The sequence below is a fragment of the Emydura macquarii genome, unplaced genomic scaffold, assembly GCF_026122565.2.
Source record: "Emydura macquarii macquarii isolate MOO-44397 ecotype Brisbane River unplaced genomic scaffold, CSIRO-AGI_Emac_v2 contig_1253, whole genome shotgun sequence".
Classification (NCBI taxonomy): Eukaryota; Metazoa; Chordata; order Testudines; family Chelidae; genus Emydura; species Emydura macquarii.
In genome coordinates, this window is record NW_027131390.1 from 31,705,258 (window position 1) to 31,728,104 (window position 22,847).

The 22,847-nt window shown below is 39.7% G+C and overlaps 1 protein-coding gene across 1 annotated transcript in view; it reads left to right on the forward strand.

Moving 5' to 3' along the window:
• DIAPH2 (diaphanous related formin 2) overlaps positions 1–22,847 on the forward strand; it is a 735,565-nt gene that overhangs the window by 55,601 nt on the left and 657,117 nt on the right.

The window sequence follows — 22,847 nt, forward strand, 5'->3', positions numbered from 1 at the left end:
TTACGGGCAACTTAGGATATAGGATTTAGAACCTTATATAATCATGCAAACTTGATGTGAGGCCTACTGAGAACTATGGTTTTAGTGTTTCATTGGGAGTGTCTTCTCTTTTGACTTGTGGGAAAAAAAGAAGTTCATAGTTATCATTCATTGTATATTAGACCTCATTGCTTCTGCTAATGAAGTCATTATATAGTCCAAAATCTGTTGTAGCTGTATTTTGCTGTCACAGTAGGCCGGGCAAAACTTCCATTGAGTTTTAGGCTTCTCAACAAAAGTCACGTACCATGACATGTGGTATTTACTCAAGCGTTAGTGAGGTCACAACTACTATGGAGTAGAAGAAAATGAATATAACGTTTTAGCTCAAATTCAAGTGTAAAATTGAGAAAAAGTGATGACATAATATGGCTATTAAAGAAGATTTTTGTGGAAAAAGTAAGATCTGAAATACAACCAACCAAGTAGAGCATTGACTCTAGATCACGAACAATCAACACCTCTGCACAGTTGACTAAACAAATATTTTGTTTGTGGGAATGGACTCAAGAAGTGAGAATAGTTTTATCAAAGTGGTGGTAATTTTTTTCAGTATGGTTATTAAAAATGTACATTTTTAAATGACAGCCTGGAGGCAGGATTATTAATGATGTAACTGTGGTATAACAGTCTTTCCAAGAAAATGTTAAACCAAACACTCATCTGCAAAGTTATTTTGAAATCTGCTGCAGTGTTTTTTTCTGTTTGAATCACGTCAGTGATTCCTTCGCTATGTATTCTGCGAACCATACATTTTAACTTTTTTTAAGGTCTAATAATTGAAGTGTCAGCATTTTACATGTTCAAAGCACATTTGAGATATGCAGTGGTATAAAAGACACTGCTGCTGATTTGGTCTCATTCAGAATAGAATCTAAGGAGTCTGCCTTCTTTATGTGATCCTTGGCTTATAAAAAGTGTTATTTCAGATGATACTTGGGATGTGGGGGTTACAGTGGATTAGAAGCTGGATATGAATCAGCACTGTGCCCTGCTTGCCAATAAGGCTAATAGCATATTGGGCTGCGTTAGTAGGAGCATTGCCAGTAAATCAAGGGAAGTGATTATTCCCCTTTATTCAGCATTGGTGAGGCCGCATTTGGAGTATTGTGTCCAGTTATGGGCCCCCCACTACAAAAAGGATGTGGACAAGTTGGAGAGAGTCCAGCGGAGGGCAACAAAAATGATTAGGGGGCTGGAGCACAAGACTTATGACGAGAGGCTGAGGGAACTAGGTTTGTTTAGTTTGCAAAAGAAAAGGAGGAGGGGGGATTTGATAGTAGCCTTCTACTACCTGAAAGGGGGTTCTAGGGAAGATAGAGTTAGGCTGTTCTCAGTGGTGGCAGATGACAGAACAAGGAGCATGGTCTCAAGTAGCAGTGTGGGAGGTCTAAATTGGATATTAGGAAAAGAAGTTATCACTAGGAGGGTGGTGAAGCACTGGAATGGGTTACCTAGAGAGGTGGTGGAATCTCCATCTTTAGAGGTTTTTAAGCTGTGGCTTGACAAAGCCCTGGCTGTGATGATTTAGCTGAGGTTAGTCCCGCTTTGAGCGGGGAGTTGGACTAGATGACCTCCTGAAATCCCTTCCAACTCTAATCTTCTATGATTCTATGTGGGATCAGAGTAGTGAGCAGCCTATGTATTATGAGGTGTTCCCATTCTGAGGAAAATGAGTGCAATGGCCAGTACTACATTTTTCTGTTGGTACTGTAGAAACTGGTAGAGGGGACTACCCAAACCAATTCTTTTCCAGGTGTGAATGAATCTGAAAGTAGTACTGAGAGAAGATAAGTAAGTAAGGGAAACTGGTAGCATTCCTAATAAAATGAGGAAAATCCTGAGGAGTCTATGAAGTAGCTTTGAAGATTCTATAACGAACAATAGCTCAAGCCTTAACAGAGGAGTAGAATTACTACTACACTAAAAGAAAACAAAAACAAAAAACCTCTGCTCAATTCTGTTGATTGTATCTTGAAGGTTCTTCAAGTCATCCGTGCACATTCCCATTCATGGGATGCATCAGGAATACAGATGGGATGATGCAATATTTTGTAGCAGTGCCCATTGGAGTGACCTGACGTCTTCTCCTGACTATCCCATCACTGAATTTTCTGAGAATGGGACTATATAAAAAAGCGATTTCATGCTCCAGCTGCCTCAGTTACTTCAAACTATATGGCAGTGGATAAACCAAGAACCCTTTCGGGATGATATAACCTCTTTGAAGACTCGATTTCTTAGGTTTCCTAGTTGGTGATTGTTACTTACAACAAACAAGAGTAGTAAATGTATTTAAATAAGTTATTTTATAATAACTAAGTTTTATTAATTCCTGTGTTTTGGCATATGCTTATGGATCATCTCTGGACTTGAAGTTTACAAACTTTAAGGTATGCCTCTTGTTCCGCTGTATTCTATTCTTTGCTTTAGACATCTTTATGAAGTGACTGGCTTGCCTGAGGAAATGATGCTCCTTCATGGGTGTGCTATCTGCAGTACCTTCATCTCAAGAGCTTGAAAGGTGTGTCAGAATTAACCGCATATGTAACTACTTCAGGAGTTGCTAGTGGCCAAGTATTCTGGTTATCATAATTGCCAGTTGTCTGAATACTGATGGGCTTGTATGAGATCATAACTCCTTAAACAAAAAAAAAGCAGCCCAAGATTCCTTTGAAGAGATGATCTGCTCCTGGAGTGAAAAGAAAATTTTTCGTACTGAAGGATCCTAAGCTGTTTGGTCCTGCTGCCCCGCAAAAGAGAGTCACAAATGTTGGCTTCTGGTAGCATCCAATAATATAATTGCAAATTAAGGGCCAGTCAGTCCACACGTGTTTCACTTACAACTTTCCTGTCTAGCCTTATTGTCTGTGAAAGAACATTCTGACAATCGTATTGGCTTAGTTCATACTGATAATTGGAGTATATTTACTCATGATGAAGTGAAGAGATTTATGAAGTGTCTAATGAGCATCTTTCCACCAGCCAAAGATCCAACTCCATCATGGGAGCTTAAGCTAGTCCTTGCTCCCTTTGAGCCTCTAAATGAAAGTTGATGGTTTCATTTATCAAACCACATAGCATTCATTATAGTCATAACATATGCCAGAAGAATAAGTGAACTGAAAGCCTGATGTGTGATCCACCCTTCAGTTTTCCACAAGGACAAAGTGGTTTTCTATTCTTGCCCTAAATTCTTCCCTGTAATAACTGAATTTCATATCAACCAATGAGTTAAACTGCCAGAATTCTTCTCCAGACCACTTGCTTAAGCAGATGAAGCAAAAACAGGTACTAATGAGACTTCAGCTTTTTATGTAAGTAGAACCAAAGTTTAGATAGTTATGATGCTTTTTTTAATGCACAAAATAAAGGGTAGGTAATTGCTCAATAAATACTGTTGAAGTGGGTTAGGTTATATGTTAAAGTACAGATTGGTCTTTGTCCCTCTCCTATTTTAGACTTGCTCATGTTCTACAAGGGCAAAGGTGACCTTGTTGGCATGCTTAAGGCATATTCGCATTGTAGAAATTTTCATTCATAAATTGACAAAATATTATGCACTAGAGACCTATCATTCCTGTCAGATCAATTTCGGAGAGTTTTACTTCAGTCGCAGTCGAACTTCAGTTCCACATCCCACCTTACTCCAAATGCTACTGCTTCTCAAACTGTCCAATGAGTGGCAATGTGCAGAGTCCGTGCTAAGAATAAATGAAGATTACGCAATTGTAAACAGTTGATGCTGCACCTTCATACTCCCCACCCATCTTTCCTTGTTTCTTGGAGTCTTAATTACAATCTTGGACCTGCGGAGGCAAAACAAGGAATTCAAGTGGCTGGAGCCCTACACCCCGTTTTACTGCTTTTTCCTCAGAAAGCTCAGAATGGTGAGGCGAGGGGAGGATCAAGAGGGACATGAGACCACTTCATTGAGCACTGCTACAAAACTTTCTACCATCAGAGCTGCATCATTGGCTCATCCCCTGATTGGGGATGTGCAAGATCCATCTCGAGGAACTCTGGTTTCAGGTGAGTAACCTTGAGTTACCTGACATTGGGCATATGTTGACCTTACTCAATCTCTATTTAAACAGTTTTTTATTGGATAAGGCCTTCTGATTATCCTTCAGTTCTGAAAGTTGCTTTGTGGTATGGCTTAGTTTGAAGTATTAAAAATAGTGTTGTTTAAGTGATTGCACATGTGCGTTGCATTCTTGGTGTCTGTGTGACTAGTGCATGGCAATTAAACTTTTTTCCTTCAGTGGTACCTGAAGGTTGGTCCAAGCACCCTCTGCTGCCATGTGCTACTGTGTGCAGGTATAAAGGTCAGAGCAGCCCCTAATCCTCCTCAGGTCCTCCTTATTGCCCGTGACTGTTGGAATGCCTATTCAATGCCAGAACAGTTACCTCATCTCTTTTTATATACTATAATTTAGTTGTAGTTAGTTACTTTTAGTTATTTAAAACTATTTAGTTACTTAGTTATTTTTTGACTTGATTGCTTTTTCCACGTTTTTGGGTTCTGCCACCAGCACAGAGAGACGCCTCGGTTGCTGGACTTCAGGCCATGCTTCAGGCTTCTTGCTCAAAGATTATGCAGTTAGTCATCTGCCCGGTAATTACCTTAAGTGCTTTGGCAAAGTACACATGAAAGATGAATACCAGATTTGCTGGGATTTCATGCCTAGAACAAAAAAAAAAGGATAGGGAAGTTAGGTTGAAATTCTTGCTGATGGAGTTGTCCCTTTCTGACTCAGTGCTGAATGCTGTAGCTTCTGCTGGAAGCCCACCTCCACTGTTGTCGGAGTTCTGGCACTGATCTCTTTCACCTGTTCTTAGGAAGAAATATAAATCTTCCAAAGAGTCTCTGACCAGGGGAAGATCTCCATTCTCCAAGCCTGGTAAAGGGGGTAAGAGGCAGTCAAATCACAGTGCATCTGAAATGTAAACATCTCCTTCCAAATCGATACCTAAGATGGTACAGTTGGCTCTGGTGTCAGGTGGATATAATCTTGGTACCAAATATCCTGGAGGCATTCACAACAACAAAGAACTTGTTCTGCCTCGGTGCTGGTGTTGCTTGCAGTGCAGGAATCCAGTTCCACGATGCTATGGCCTGGTTAACGTCACCCTGAAGAGCATAGCTGCCCAATGGGTATCTCTGAGGGGAAATAGTTTGATGGCTGGGTGCACAGATACCGAGAATCGAATGGACATGTGCAACACATTTCAAAGAATTAGTTACTGAACAGGTTAGTAACCATTTTTTCCTCTTTCTAATTTTCTTCTGATTAATGTTCAAAGTAAGTAAATAATATGTGGGGAGAAATATGGTGAATTGCATTTTTTCCAATCTAAAGTATTAACTATTTTTAAAAGTAAGAACTGCTGTCTGTATTAAAAAACTTATACTATAGTAGTACAAATCAACTTAGAGGTGAGGAATAACTAAACTCTCTATATAAACTATAATGGAAGTCTTTTCTTTGTCAGTTGAGGATTCACAGTGGTGTGAACTTGGATTATGATTCGATTTGTAAATGAACTGACTTACTCTAGAATTATCAAATTTTTGTTAGGTATTTGCAATAATATACGTTGGTGAATACATATGCTGATGCTAAGTTTTTTAAAAGGTTTCTGAGTCACTGGTTAAAATTAATATCCATACTGTGCCAACAGCAAAAATTTTCATTTGTCTGACAAAATATAAATTAATGACAATATTTTATATTCTAAAATATATTAATCGTTAACGTCTATTACTGCAATTATTACAAAACACTAAAGTGTCCTGTAGATGTACAATACGCCAAGACACATTCCGACCCTGAAGAGATCAGTGTAGTATTTGCTGTTACACACCTAAATAAAAACCAAATGATCAGATAGTTCACTGCGATGTGTAATATTGATTGGCCATAGGCCAGCAGGTGAATTTTTTTTACGTAATTACATGTAACTTAGTTATAATTCAGTCACATACTAATTAAATTAAAATAACATGTTGTGCTTCTGATGTATGGTGCTTATGGATTGTTTATAATTTTAAGATCTGGAAGCTGGGGAGACACATTGATTATTGTTTATCAGTAAACTATCCCATCTGTTTGTTTTTCGTGTGAATGTACAATTTGTGAGAGTATACATAATGAACAACAGAACTCAAGAAAATTTGATCAGACTTGAAGCATACAGTAGGTGCTAAATGTAAAATGTTAATTGTGTGGATTCATCAGAATGAACCCAATTAACACAATTAGTTTTATATACATACGTGTGTGTGTGTGTGTGTGTGTGTGTGTGTATAAATAAAAATGGGCAGAGAAATTTGAGAAAAAAATTGTTACAAGAAGAAAATTTTGTTTTATTACAGTGCTTTCTATAGCCTTAAATTCATTTGAGAATAAAATTAATACTAAACACTGACACTTAAACTCATTTTTATCTTGTAATGTCATACTTAGCGTAAAAGGAAGAGGCAAATCTATTGTTCCTGTGTAAATTACAAATTCTGATTTATTAAAATAACACATTCCAGTAGTGCAAATGGGTGAGGACTAGTATAATATTAACTGTTAATATGCCACAGGAATACAGCAAGACTTTGTTTTCAACACTTACTAAAAGTCTTATACATACACAACTGGGATCTTACTACCTCCCCCACCCACTGCCCCAGAGTTAAGGTAGGCTATACGGAGGGCAGGAGTTGGCTCCATGCCATGCCCTTCATAGGAGCCCAGAAGTGCTCTTTCTGCTCATCTAACAAGTACCTCCTTTAAATCCTTTACCACTCCATTTATCTGATCACTGTATCCCTTTCTTTTGGCTGCCTTTTCACTCTTCCCTTGTACCAAGCTGGATTCCCAGGTATCTCCTAATGCCCCCTTTAATATCAGCCAAAAAATGTCAGACAGGTGGACCCCATTCCCCTTGAATAGTTCTGATGCCTTGTGTGTTATGTCTGGATGCAAAACTAACAACTCTGCCTCTTTCATGATGCACATGATTTTGGCCTCCTCCCTATTAACATACCTCCCAGCCTCGTTGACCCAAGGGGGCTTCAAAGCTTCCTGGCACATCATGTCCCATCATATAACTTTTACTTCTGGGAAAAGTTCCAAGATCTGCCCCATGTGCCTCATAACTATGAGTGTTGTCTATGCCTTTACGTGTTGCCAAATCACTTTCCCTGAGGTCAACCACAATTACATCTTATAGGCCCCCATGCTGTATAGAAGGGGAATCAGTGGACCTATAATAGGCCATTCCTCCCATGCCATCTCAGGACTGCTTCACTACTGATGTCCAGCTGTGAACCTTCTGGTAGCCTGGAAGCCTGCCTATGGGCCCCATAAATAACTCCCACCTGCCTGGCCGGTCTGCCTGTGTCTGGAATGAAAACACAATGGATAATAGAGCTTTACCACTGGGGGTTTTGTGTACATTCTGTATGCGTCTGAATACCAATGCCCCATTGCCTCATACCCAGCTGAGCTGCTGCTGTTGCTTCTGCCCTGATCCTCAATGAGTGGGAACCAAATTCATGTTCTTTGAGACCCAAACTCATTAGTCCCCATCTCAACACTGTAACAAACTGCTTCATCGTGCGGGGACTCCTGTTAAAATGAATAAAGAGAGACCATCCCTTCCTGGTCTTCTCACCACACACAGCCTCCACAGGGCAGATCTCAGACTCACCACCTTCCTGTAGAACAATGGATTCACCCTGGCTCCCTTGATCAGTCTTTGGACTTACTCCAGTTGAATTTATCCCTCAGTTCCAAGGCCCTTCCAGAAGAATCCCTACATAACCCAGTCACTAACTTGCTGATCCAAAAAGCTCCAAGAAATGCTGCCCTGAAGGCCACCTCCTGTCCACAACGACATACGGGCTCCAGGATCTGTACCAGATCTTTATGCATATCAGCTGTGATGGGATGATGCATATCCTCCCTGGAGACTGTGTTTTGCAACCACCCTGCTGGAAGCCTTCAAATCCGGGGTGGGGAGACACCAAAAAACAAACTGTGGCAAGGAACTGTGTAATGGTTCAGTCTGTTGACAAACATAAGGGTTGATAGATGAGTGGAGACTGGTGACCTCAGCTATCTTCGGATTGCTAACAATACCATGTACTGCCGCACAGGTGCCTTCTACATCCTGAAATTGCACAAAATTATTAATAATTCTCTCATAGCTCTTCAGTGTTGATGGTACTACTGACAACCGTTATATATCAAAGTTTCATAGCTAGTGCCATCTGTTTTGAGTTTCTTGCTGTCTTCTGGTGCTAGCTTCTGAAATCTGTCCATCTGAAAATGAGACAGTACATCTGCTATGCTGTTATCTAACCCGAGCACATGTCTGGTAGAGAAACAGATGTTAAAGCTTAAGCATTGTAATACACGTGCCTTTACCAACTACATAGTCTTGTGTAATCTGTAGGTCTGGCAATGGCTAACATACTACCACTATGTTGCACCTTTTATTAGCAAACACTTTTTTTGGTCCAAATGACCACTGAAACCAAAATTGGGGGAAAAACTCGAGACATGTTATTTTCTGCCCTGTGCCTTTTTGGGTCCAGTTGGAAGGCTGTTTCTGGGCTGACCACCTGCCCTTTGTAAAATAGCGCAAAACCTGTACCTCCCGAAGTGTCCAAATGGATTTCTAAATAAGTTTCCACTATTCATTCCTCCCTCCATAATGACGCTTCCATTATATTGGCTCAAGCTGTTCCCACACCCTTAAAACCTACACCTCTCTAACGCTTATAAAATGGTACAGTCTTGCTATGCTTGCAGTGGTTGCCCCAAACAATGCACAGAATACATGCCGCAAGGCTACCACCTGGTCAGCAAACTGAAAATGTGCAATAATAGGCTGTAGCTCACGGAGTGTTTCTTTTCTAATTAAGCCCATTATCTCCCACCACTTAGCCTGAGTGAGTTGCAGTGTACCAGCCTATGTGTCTAGCTTGATTCCCAAGTAGTTCAGTGTAGTGGAAGGTCTCTGTTTTTTCTTCTGGTAGGGTAATTTTTTAGCGAAGCCCTGAAAGGTGTGCAACGGGTTAATATGCATCTAGACTTGCACTGTCAGTGAACAAAAAATTGTCCAGGTCAGGCCCCACTTGATACAAACGAGCTTCCCTCATTACTGTCTAGTGTAGCATTGTACTAAATTTCTGAAATTCTGAACATGGCCATCACTTCGTCTTTCTCTAGGGACAATTTTATTTTGAGAAAGTCAGACAGGTGCACTGGTAGCAATCGAAAAGCAAATTTGAATCGCACTTGGCCATCTGTGCCCCTGGGCCAGAAGACCTAACCCTGGAGGAAGATGGCATAGAACACAAAGCCGGGTCTGTTCCATCGTTAACTGAGCTATCCTATGGATACCACAGTTACTGAATTAAGAAGGTACCAGGTGAACATTACTTTGGTACCAATCGGAAGAGAGAAACCTGCGAGATTTGTATAGGTAACTGATTGAATGGACCTGCATCCTGTTAAATTCTGTGCAACGTTTTTCTTTACAATTTGGCCCATTCCTACTAAGGACTTCAAATTTTTAGACATCAGGTGCATTCTTTTCCCTGTAAAGGAGATCTTAAATGCCACACTAAACCTGTCCTACAGAAAATTCTGTTACGGTAATCCCAAAAGAGCATCCTTAAAACCTCCACCTTAACTGGAGATGGTGCTCTTGTCCAACCCACTTTTTCTAGCTTGGGCCCTCCCCCTCCTCCCTGTTTTGTCCCCCCATGCTCTGCTCCTGCCCACTTGGGCCTCTGGGTGGCACCTCACCTACATCCCATCCTGTTCCCACACTGCCACCTTCCCCTACTGCTCTGGTAAGAATGAGCTGTATGGGCCACAAAGCACATTTTGCAAGCATGCCTAAGTTTACAGATGCTACAAAAACAACCACTTTCATTGCATTCCCAGCAACTGTCATTATGTGCCTCAGGTCTCTGTCAGGCTTCAGGCCACTGTTCGTGTGGACGCCGAGCCCCTGTGGTGTCCACACCACCCACCGTTACGTTGTGTGTCCCCTGGGATCCCCCAGGATGAGTTGAAAGGTGCCCAAGAATCCCCCTCACCTATTAAGAATTCCCACCCTGTGGCGAGGGATCTGCTCCACCTGGCTGTTGCTTGTCTCCCAAAGTTGAGCCCATGCTAGACTTCCATTGCTTGCCCTTCCTAACCCCCTCCTTCCATTCCTCAGCCATAGGTGCTTCCAGCTGCTGCGGCACCTGACAGTTAGCTTGTAATGCCTGTATAATACCCTTAGCACCCAAACAAGGGGTGTATAACCCAGGCATCTCTGATATAGCTCCTCTTCATAACCTGTTGGTTACCTTGCTTAGGCTCATCCTCCCCTCTCCATTTAAATCCCCCAAGGGGTTAGGTGGATCAGGTCCCTGAACTCCAACAAGGTCCCCCCTACCAACACTCATTGCCACATTCGGTGGAAGGGACTCACCTTTACACCCTGTCCTTGCAAGCTCCATCCGGTGTTGATCAAACTCACTCCTGCCAGCAGTGCTGCTGTCCTTTCCTGCAATCAGTTCAATGGACTGACCTAGCTCTGAGTGACCCACTGCACTTTGCAAGCTCTGCAGGGCTGTGGAAACAATTTCATAAGCAAGTGCCTGGACTGCTTGAATCAATTGGCTGCCCCACCCATAAATGCAGCCAATTCACCATGGCAGTGTTTGCTTCCCCAGGACCCACCTTACCGCTCAGCTGAGATGAATCCAATTGATAAGCAGACTGACCATGCTGGGAGTTGCCAGCCCCAGTCCTGGGTCCACTCCCACTCTGTCCTCCCTGTGCTGGCTTTGAAAATCCATATACTGTCTGCTACAGCATGCCTGCTATGCTTGGCTGTGAGGGGGGAGCAACTGTCCCCTTGCTTTTGCTTAGAGGGAAGCCTGAAACCCAATTCCAATTTTCTTGTCCCACAAACTGCAAACGCGCTTTCCCACCCCTTCCCCTTTTGTGACTAAACACCTGCTTCTTCCTCTGTGGATTGGAATGGGGGGGTGGCATTCTCCACTTTCACTATCCTTCTACCATGTGGCACCATGAAGATTGCAGAGCTCGAGTCCTTGCTGCTCTGCTTGCTCCAGGTAAAATCAGGCTTCTCCTGCTTGGCATGTACCTATGTAACCTCCCCTCTCTTCCGGTCATCTGGGGCAGATTTGTTAGCATCTCCAGGCTGACCTGCTTTGCGGATGCTGTAAACTCACTCTGAGCCTCTGTCCCTTAAAGGTACACACCTTCTTCCAGCACGCTGGACAGCAGTCTGCCCACTTAATGTGCGGTGCACTCAATATCATATAGAAAAAAATCAGTGTTGTGTTTTTCTGTGCCAGTGAATATACAAATTATAGAACAAAAGGGTATTTTACTCATAGCTTCAAATGATGGAACATGGGACACCATGGAATGCAGTTCTGTTAAGGTATTAGTGGGTTTGTTTTTGCTACCTCCAGCTTGTTCACCTGCGGCTCGTACACGTCATAATGGGCAGCTTCTATTCCATTTCTATAAGTCTTGAATACTAAGGTCAGGAGGAATCCATCCTCCTCATATTTCTGAAAATTTCTTGATCCTAAAACTCAACAGTACATGACCTTCACATCAAATTGCTTTTACAATGGCCTGGTAAAAGTCTGGTAATGTTGAAGATATATCTGTTAAAGATTGATATAGTGCTGGTCAGGAGAGGAGAAGCACTTCTCACCTCCATAGTACTAACCTCATTCAGGTAATCTTCCTTCAGAACATGAAGACCTTTGATTATAATAGTGTTTGGCTGTTATGGATACCCATACCTGGGCAAAACACCCTTGAGCCTGGGGCACCTTACTTTGTCAATCACACTGATTCATACTCTAATTGTTTTTCTAAAAATAGGCTAACTGGTTCAGAACTAATCAGCAGGTTTCAGGAAAGCAGGCAGCAATGAATATATTGTATCTGTGATCCACCTTCTTATTTGGATTGATTCAGAGGCAAAGGATGGGACTTTGAAAAATACCTAAATGAGTTAAAATGACTTACATGAGTCTCAAAATCTGACCGAACTGCAAGGTATTAGTGTTACTCTTCAAAGCTCTTCACGAGATGGGATTGCATTGTTGAGTCTATTCTAACGTGACATTCCTCTGGAAAAATCCATCAGTTAAACCTGGAAACTCATGAGCATGCAAGACATGGTTCTCTGCAGCTAGACTTGATTTGTGCAAGTGGCTTCCAGAAGAGATCAGACTGATGTTCAACTTCTGTGCTTCCTGAACAAAATTTAAGAATCCCTTTTAACTTGGCTGAGCCCCAATAGTGCATAATCTTGTTCTTACAAAAATGAGTAAATTTCTGCGGACAGGATTCTTCAAATTCTGTGGCACTCTGATACCACAGTGATAAGTAGGATGTAAATACCTAGATAAATAAAACTGGCAGGAGTGAGGGTGAAACAACAAAGCCCAGATTGAAATGCTGCTGCTTTCTGAATTAAGTAAGGTGATTATTTTCCATGGATACACTTATAAAGCTAAACTTAAAGATTTGTTGAGGACTGAACACTGAGAAATTGAGTCAGTGGTGCTATATATATATATATATATATATATATATATATATATATATATATATATATATATCATTAATATGAATATATTAATTAGGTTCTCCACCCTCATGCCTGTCCTCTGTCAATTGAATCATGGGATCAGATTCCTTTAGCTTCGTTTATATATTGCATATACATTTAGGAAGTTAAGTATTTAATTAAAATGGATGTAGCTGTTCATCTCACTGGCAATGGCCATAAGACTGAAAAGTGACACTTGTGAGGTGGAAAATAAAGAAAACATAAAATTAATTAGTATAGACCTAAAAGTGCTCATGCTCAGTGTTTAAATGCAACCATAGAACCACTGGACACTTACTATTTAAAGTAATGTAAAATGTTTCAGTTAAAAGAAATATTGAAATAGTATTATGAATTTCTCTGTTGAAGGGTATGCTTAATATACTGATGTTGCTGCTTAGCATATGAATGATTTATTGGTCTGAAAAATCTAAACAAGGATATAAAATGTCAACTTTATGCAACTGGAGAAATAACATTATCCTCATTAGTCCAGTTATGCAGACAAATAATGAAAATACTTAAAATTGGTAATAAAATTCAGTTTTTAATATTTGACTGTTGGCACATAAATGCAATTTAATTTTAAATGGCCACTTCAGATGTGTGATCTATATTTTCTTGACTGTATTAGGACACTCTCAAAGTCTGGCCAAAAATTGGAGCTGTGATTTTTCTTCCCTGAAATATGTCGTTGCTACTGTTAGCTTTCAACCTTAAACAAACTTCTCTTTGGTGTTGAAGAAATGTTAGTGCTCAAAACAACCTAGATGGATATTTCCAAAGATAGTAGGTAGGCAGAGATTCAAGTGAGGTATGGGAGAACAGTGATATTCTTTTGAGTTCCATCCATGTGATGTTTAAATGAGAAGCCATTTGCTGAAGATTGTGCACTGTTCAAAATTTGGTATAGGCTCTTAATGCCTGGCTACCCTTCAGTGAGGTTTGGACACACTGCTATGGAGGACCTCATTGAAGCTACAGATATGCATATATGTTAGTTCCAGTAATGAGATATGAGAACCAAAACCACTAACTCGTGGTTGTGAAGAAAAACTAGAAAATTTGACCCAGCTGTGCAGTGGAGTGATACCTGCTTGAAAATGATAGCCTCCAGCAAAGGAAGCTATCAGAGTCAGGGATGAAGCAGTCTGGTCCCACAACTACTGCTAGAGCAGGCTTTCAGTTTCTTAGTTTGGCTTCACTGGTAACAGATTAAAAAAAAAAACACATCCAAAACCCATAAACCTGAACTTTAAGCTTTCTTCAGAATTTGGTTTTCTTCTGGAGAATGGTTCTGCGTATTGAGTTTATTCCCACAGAACTGTTGACCTTAACTGACAACAGTGACCATTGCAAGGAATACATCTCACGTATGTTTCAGAATGTTTCCAGGAGGAAACAGTTGCTACTTGTACTAAATCGACTTGTGTGATGTACAAATGTCCCTGCAACAAAGCTTATATTCCTCAAGAAGTGTGTTAGACATGTATATCAAACTTGATTGTAGATTCCTTAGTGTCAGCATTTATTGCCTTGGGCTTTAATGGTTCATGTACTAAACTCCTGCAATACTATCCCAGTTATTACCATGAAAGTGACCTGAAAATGAATATAAGATCAATGCTTCAGTCCATCAGTACTGGATCTCTACTAATTATTCATTATCAAGAACATTGTTTTGGTCATTGAATCACTTTAAAGTAATTGTTAAATTTTGGATAACCTGTGGGGCTCTGTTCATGCATTTGAATAACTTTAGACTGACTTTGGATGGTGGCAGTTACAAAAATATTCTATAAATTGTCACTTTAAAGACAGGTTTTTCTATTAAATTTTTAGTAAAATATCATTTGTTTATTTAAAAAAAAAAAAAAAAAAAGCCAATAACTAGCAGAACTGCTGGGTAAACTGAGCACACACTCTGCCCTGTGTCATCTTAGATGTTTGTATTAGGATCTTGGAAAATCTGCGTGTATGACTGTTGACACTTGGCTGTTAGGCCACCTCAGTAGCAAAAACTTTGCCTGTCTTTGGTAGGCAAAGCTTGCTTCTGAATACCGTGTTAAAACTCTGTTTCAGCTCTCAGCTGTGGAGAAGCGTTAGGGGATTTTTGAAAAGACTATATATCTAACTAAGTTGTAGCTAGCTACAAATTCCATGACTTAATATTTTGATGTTGCCCTGACAATTGGTTCAATGATAGGATAGTTGGAGTGTGCATCAAAACTCTCACTGTAAGCCTTTGATCCCTTGTAGCCCTGTCGTCTTAAAAGTGAGCACCAGTAGCATTTGTTTGTATACTAATGGGTATATACTCAAATAGAAAGTGATCCTGATTTCATACTACTTGGATCATCACTATGGTAGATTTTGTCACTGGGTGGTACTTTTTTCCCCTCTGTTCTGTGTTTGAGTGGCTTGCTTGATCTGGATGGACAAAATAGCAAAACACTGTAGTCTTGATTCACTGACATAGTACAGCTATCTTTCGGCGCATTGTAAGTTCTAGCTAAGGTAGAGAGAACCTGTAACTCATCTTGGGGTTATGGCATGTGCACGCAGTTAAAGGCAGCCTTGTTGAGTCATGCAAGCGCCTTCTCCCCGACCCTAGAGAACGGCACATGGTGAGAACATGGTGGGCACTGCTTCCTCTGTTTAGCAACATCCTCCAGCTTTTGCACATGTGGGGGAAGCTGTATAATTTTTTCCCTGTCAGTATGTGGTGTAATTGGGTTTCAGAATGACGCATAGACTTAATTTCTTTTAATTAAAAATATGAGATGCATTGGGAAGATAAAGAATGCTGGGCAGACTAGGTAGGGGGTATACAGAGGATCTCAAAAGATGGGATACAACCAGACTCCTCCAGTGTTCAGGAAAGAAGCACGATAAGCCTAGCCTATTTGATCAGTGCTGTGGGAAGGAATCCCCTGAAGACTCTAGAAGCAGCCAGTCTATGACTGAAAATACCATGATTAGGGCAGGTTGTGTGTGAAATTTTTGTCCAAATGGCCTACTTCCTAAGGAAACTGCAGGCAAGTAGCATACCTGTCTGTGGCAAGATGGAGCCTTGTTCTGTATTGGCTGGCTAGCAAGACTGCTGCCCTTTTGAGGCCCAAAATAATGAAATATGACATTAAGTGACTAAAGACCCTCTTATATTGTGTAGAATTGTCATAAAAGTTCTTGTGACATATAAGTAATTAAGCATGGTGTGGCAGGAAATTAGAAGAATCAGATCATAAAGAATTTGAGGATCACCAACTGGGTGATGTACAGGGAAGTATTAAAATACTAAACATAAAATATAAAATTCTGCCTCCAATTAAGATTGTTGAAAATTTTTCACTTCTTAGATATGAAATAGGAATATACTACATTGAACAAAATAAGGTTGAGTTGCTAAAACTATTTAAACGCTGTTTACTAGCTTAAATGGATCAAATATAGAATGCAACTATGACTGACTGTCCATAGTGTAGAGTACATGCTGTATAATCAAGTTTTCAAACTTTAGAAGTTAAGTTGACTCAAAATATCTTTATGAAGAGCATCATGATAAAAAAGTGACCATTTAAGCTAACAGTCAGAAAGATGTACAGCTACTAGCAGATGCATTTATTAAAAATGAAGCTTGCAGTCATTGAAAATTAGTTTTTTTGGAAGCACTTACTTCAGGATTTTATACCCCAAACACAAAGCAGTATATATCAGTTAAGCTAATTTAGTTTCTCGAGGCAACATACTGACAATAAATAAATAAAATACAGAGCATAAACAATTAACATCTATTTGGTTTGCCTTTTAAGAGCTAGTGATAGCAGTACATACTTTACTGACTCTCATCCAGGTACAAAATTTGTAGAAGAAACATTAGGCAGCAATAGTGAATTGGGTGTAAGTGAATGTCTGATGTGACACTTTTGTACAATACAGAGTTAACTTTACTAGTGCTCTTACAGAGTAAGCATTGCCCACTTGTAGTATCTTGGACAACACATTTTCATAAATATTGCTCAGTTTAAAAGGTTAAGACAATGAACTAACAAAGATGTAGACTCAATTAGAATCCTTTAATCTAATCTCTAGACACTATGGTAACTAAAATAAATAAAATTCCTAGTGAGTACGGGAGGCCTTTATTTTTTTAGGCAGTTATTTGAACTGATGGCTGCAGGACTTACAGAATGCTAAGTGTAGCATAGTGTGCTCATGAAATGCTTGCACATTTTATAAAAAACCCCCATTCTGCTTAATCACATTTGCTGCACAGATGTGGTGGTGTTAGTTACAAAAAAGCGTAAGTCCACTTATTTGGATGGAACTGTTCTTCCTGAAACCTGAAAGAGCTCATATCTTTGAGTATGGGTGTCAGTTACACACAGGTGAAGGTGGATAACCTGATCAGCTCTTCTCTGGGAGGTATTTTTCTATAAGCTTTGGCATAACATAAGTGTACTCAGTTACATGCGTAGGTGGCTGATGTCATGTAAGGATGAATGATGAAGAAAAGCAAAAGAAGGTGGATAATAGACATGTTTAAGCTGCTAAACAGACAGGCTGTACTGCCTGTGGACTTAGGAAAGAACATGAAATGTATAGGAAGCGCTAAAAGAGGCTAGTTACAAAATACTACTTGAAATATTTTTTGTGAATAAAAACCAATAACATCAAACAATTTAAATCACAAATGAGGTAACCCCCTTGCGTTTGAAGAATTGTCTGAGAATACCACTCAAGGGGAAAAAAGCTCAAATTCAGTTCAACGGATGAGAAAACTATTACCGTTTTATTTGTTGAGAAATAATTGCAATATTCAGAATTCCAACTAAACGTGCCAACAGCAAAGATCTCATATAGTATCCGAACATAAGTTAATTCATAGTGGGAGGACAATTCAATAGTGTGCTAACAGCACTTCAAAATTTTACATGTTGGTATTGAGGCTCGATGAATGTTTCTCTTTACATAATTACAATAGAAACACACCTGAAACGTATTGACTGTAAAATGTCTTTCTGGGAAGCTCAAGGTAGGGATGTTTTTACTGTATTGGGAGCAGTTGGAATGTTTTTCCTCAGTGCATCTTGATGGCAGTAGTTGCAGGGTAATGAAGGCACAACCTCCTAATAAGCACTTACTGTCTATGAGAGGGGATAAGACATTGCATTTGTTTTGTATTAAGTAAGTATTAAGGACTTAAGTTGAGTTATGAGTGTATAGTATATTTTCCCAATCCATGTGAACATTTTGTTGGTGAGGCTGCAAGCATATTTCAAATCTTGATGTTTGACACCACAGGTTGAATTTAGCAGATTGGATCCCAGGCTTATTTGCTTTTTATTTTCCATAGCATCCTTTAAAAGCTTGCTTTTAAAAGGCATAAACATTATTGTGCCTTGGGCTTTGACAGATGCAGCCTTTCTTTTGTTTCATGTCTGAAGACAAAAAGCTCCTAGTGTTCTGTTGAGTTTCACTTAGCATGGATGTGCAAACCTTTTCATTAGGATCTTAATGTTTTCAAATTAAAGAACTTACCATAAATTCAGTTTTCTGGGAAACCAGTTGTTTACAGTTACTTTAGTTGGCCTTTTATTTTCCAGTAATCTTCTATGGTTAAACATTGAGGAATAAATAATTTTTGTGCTTTGTCTAGGTAAGTTGCAGGAACATATAATGTTAAATTAACTATTAACCTAGCTCTTCTAGTGCTAGAATTTCAAAGGTTTTTAGAGGCCTGAAGGTTCACTTCAGAGGGAGTTAAGTACTAACCCTGCTTAGGCATTGTGAATCCCTCCCCTCCCCCCCACCCCCCAAGTGTCTATATGCAACTTGAGGTGCATAAATATTTTTAAGACTCTGGCCCTTAAACAAAGTCAGGTAAAAAGAATATTAAAATGGACATCTGGTTTGCATGAGATACAGTACCTCAGTACATGCAATTGTATCGTATGGCTGGGTATAACGTCTATGGAAGTCGCTGGTTCAAATGCCATGGCATAAATGGTGTATACTGCGTTACAGGTCTGTTATGTAAAGTAACTGCACTACAACAGGCAGACTTGAGCTGTTTAGGGGTCAAAATGGGGTGAGCTGGTAAACTTTCATTGGCGAAAGGTCAGAGCCATAAATGATGTGCATAATTTTCTTCACAATCCCACTTCTGAAGAAATATTTATACTTATAGAAGTATAAATCACTCTTCAAAAACGGTTTTTGTTCAATGATGAAGCTTTGTTGATATTAAGGTAGGTCATTTTTTACTGTAAAATATTAGTTGCATCAGTGTTTCCTACTGAAGCCCTTAGCCAATGCTATTTAAGCACAGAACTTCAAAAAAAGTTCTATATGTTATGTACTGATGGACCTTTTGTTTTCGCCATGTTTTGAGTAGGCATTTCTTTAACTCTTTTATGGTAATAGCTAATAAATTATCAGATTACAAATTTGATTACACATCTTGACCCATATTGATTTAATTTTAAGACATGGTTTAAACTATCTGTTTATTTTTCATGGGGAGTGAAATTGAGGTTCCTTTTTGAGTGGCACTTCAAACTTTTCAGTTTTAGCCTGAGCATCAGGGATTTATGAATTAAATTTGTGTCAGTAAAGCTATTGTTAAAGTACTTCTTTTAGAATGTGGTCCTGATTTTTAAAGAAAAGCAATATAGTAACTTGAAACTCCCCATGATTTTATATATCAGAAGGAAACATGACAGAGTACTGTCTAAGAGGAAAATAAAAACCAGCCCTTTATGTTGAGAGTCCTGGATGTCAGATTCTCTTCATATTCTAATCTGACATTTGAGCATTGGCAGGGTTAAGATGATATTTTGTATAAGAGTGAACTCAGCAGGGGGTGCTATAAGGGAGGATGGTAGAGAGAATATTGAGGGTTGGATATTGACACATGAGTTGGGTTCTTTATGAATGAAGGAAAAAAACAAAGTCTGAAGTTGTGAGCACAATGCAAGGCCTGCCTATTCACTCTACTTTTTCTGAAGATAAGAGGCATTAGAGGGTGAATCATGGTGAGTGCAGTCATTTTAGTTTCACTTTAAATTCAAAATGTTGACTAATTAAATTTTGACTAATGAAATTGACAGAGTTATTATAATAGTTGACTGGCTGATGTTTTGAAAACTGAAATTAGAAAGCAGTTGTCAATGTGGGTAATTATTACTTTCACAAACTCCTGATGTTGAAGGATTAGGATTAACAGTTGCATTTAAAACATTTGCATTACATGAACACTTGTGTATGTCATTGCAATTCTATATAATCCACCGGTTTACCACTTAAAACTTCTCATGATGCAGACATTCACTTTTTGGGTAAAGTGGAACAGCCAGAGGTATAGGAGACAAACAGTTTAAGACTGGGTACAACATCCAGACTGCAGATGGTTTATGGTAGCCTTGAAGGGTAGTTCTGTTGGATGGGGACCTTGAAGTTAAGTGGATGGAAGGGCATTATCACTTACATAGCACGAGGGGTTGGAGCTCATAAGAACTAGTTCCTTTTCAGCGCACAGGTTCATTTCTTACTGGATTGGTTTTCCTTGTCGAGTGTACATCTGCTCTAGGGACTTGAGCTCAGTTCATCATGCTTACACATCTTCAGGAAATATGAGTTTGTAGTTAAGGCAATAACAACGAGAGTTCTGTGGCACTTTAAAGACTAATAAATTTAAGTTTTGTAGGCATAAGCTTTCGTGAGACTCAGCTCACTTCGTCAGATGCAGAGGTAGAATGATACAGTAAATAGGAAACATAGATATACAAGTGCATAGAGAACGCTGAGGGAGGTGGATGAAAGCCAGGTACTTGAGGGCTAATGACCGTCATTGAGTAGGAGGTGTGAATGGGTGAGCAAAGCAATTACCTCTTGAAATGAGAGAGCCATTCCAAATCTCTGTTTTAAACCCAGTTTGAATGTGTCAAGTTTGCAGATCATTTCTAACTCTGCAGTTTCTCTTTGAAGTCTGTTTTTGGAGTTTTTTTGAAGAAGTACGGTGACTTTCAGGTCAGTGACGGTGTGCCTTGGGAGATTGAAGTGTTCTCCCACTGGTTGTGGGTGTTGTTATAATAACAATGGATGTTATTTTCTATGTCTGATTTGTGTCCATTTATCTTTTTGCGTAGTAATAGTCCGGTTTGGCCAATGTACATGGCAGAGGGGCATTGCTGACACATGATGGCATATATAACATTAGTGGATGTGCAGGTGAATGAGCCCCTTATGGTGTGATTGATGTGTTTAGGACCAGTGATGGTGTCACTAGAGTCGATGAGTGGACAGAGCTGACAACGGGGTTTGTTGCAGGGATAGGTTCCTGGATTGGACTTTTTGTAGGGTGTACGGTTGCCGGTGAGTATTTGCTTCAGGTTGGGAGGCTGTCTGTAAGCCAGGATGGGTCTGTCGCCCACTGCCTGAGCGAGAGACGGATCATCTGCTAGGATAGATTGTAGATCTTTAATGGTGTGTTGGAGAAATTTTAGTTGGGGACTGTAGGTGATGACCAGTGGGGTTCTGTTTTCTTTGTTGGGTCTGTCCTGTGATAGGTGAGTTCTGGGTACCCATCTGGCTCTGTCAATTTGTTTCTTTACTTCTCCAGGTGGGTATTGTAGTTTTGGGAATGTTTCATAGAGATCCTGTAGGTGTTTGTCTCTGTCTAAGGGATCGGAGCAAATCCGGTTGTATCTTAGGGCTTGGCAGTAGACAATGGATCGTGAAATGTGTCCAGGGTGGAAGCTGGAGGCATGAAAATATGTATTGCAGTTAGTTGGTTTTCGGTATAGGGTGGTATTAATGTGACCATCCTTTATATGTATAGTAGTGTCCAGGAAGTGGATTTCTTGTGTGGACTGGTCCAGGCTGAGGTTGATAGTGGGATGGAAATTATTAAAATCCCGGTGAAAATCTTCGAGGGACTCTTTCCCGTGGGTCCAGATGATAAAAATATCATCAATGTAGCGTAGGTAAAGGAGAGGTGCTTGGGGATAAATTTTGAGGAAGCGGTGTTCTAGGTCAGCCATAAAAATGTTGGCATACTGTGGGGCCATGCGGGTGCCCATAGCTGTGCCACTGACTTGGAGGTATAGATTGGCTCCAAATATGAAGTAGTTGTGGGTCACGAAGTTCAGCTATGAGGTGTGATATATGATCATCAGGGAAAGTGTTTTTGATGGCTTGTAGTCATTAGCCCTCCAGTACCGGGCTTTCATCCACCTCCTCCACTGTTCTCTATGCACTTCTATATCTATATTTCCTATTTACTGTATCATTCTACCTCTGCATCTGATGAAGTGAGCTGAGTCTCATGAAAGCTTATGCCTACAAAAATTAAATCTGTTAGTCATAAAGTACCACAGAACTCTCGTTGTTTTTGCTATATACAGACTAACACGGCTACCCCTCTGGAATAGTTAAGGCAATTATATTTTACAGCAAAATAACTTAATTGAAGAAGTAACTTTTGCTGAGGTTAGCATGTGTAGGAAGGCTCTGATGGTAGCCTTTGTGCATGGAGATTGACCATTGATCATTCCTTTGTAGGCTTTTGAAGTGGGCTCTGTAGGACTTGGACAATTCAGAATGCATGGAATTTAAGCATGAGAAGTAGAAAAAATTCTCTAACATCTTAAATCAGCTGTGGGTGTCTCCTTCATTATTACCCATGAAGGGTATCTTTAGAAGATGTTTGTCAGAGGTTTAATAAGTTGCTTCTCGTTCACAGGATGCTTGTCCTTTGACTTCATGTTATTTGCATGAGTGGTTAAACAAATGTCTAATTTCAAGTTTGTAAAAGTCCTTTAATTGCTATTGGCTAAAATATGACATAATGTTACTCAAAACCTGTTGTCTGGCCAAAAATGGATTTGATGTTTCCAAATAAGATATTTGATGTACCTGTATATTTCTGACATAACTTTTGATTACAGAAGTAGTCATATTGTTTGACTTCTTAAAAAATATGACAAATCATTATTCTGACAGGTTAGCCTAGTAAAAACTTTTTCAAGCTGGACAATGAGAATCAGCTGTTACGTGGCATGGTTTTTCTTTATATTATACATTGGCAGCTAAGCTTTATAGTACAGCAGAAACTGTTTGACTATTCTTAAGAGCTG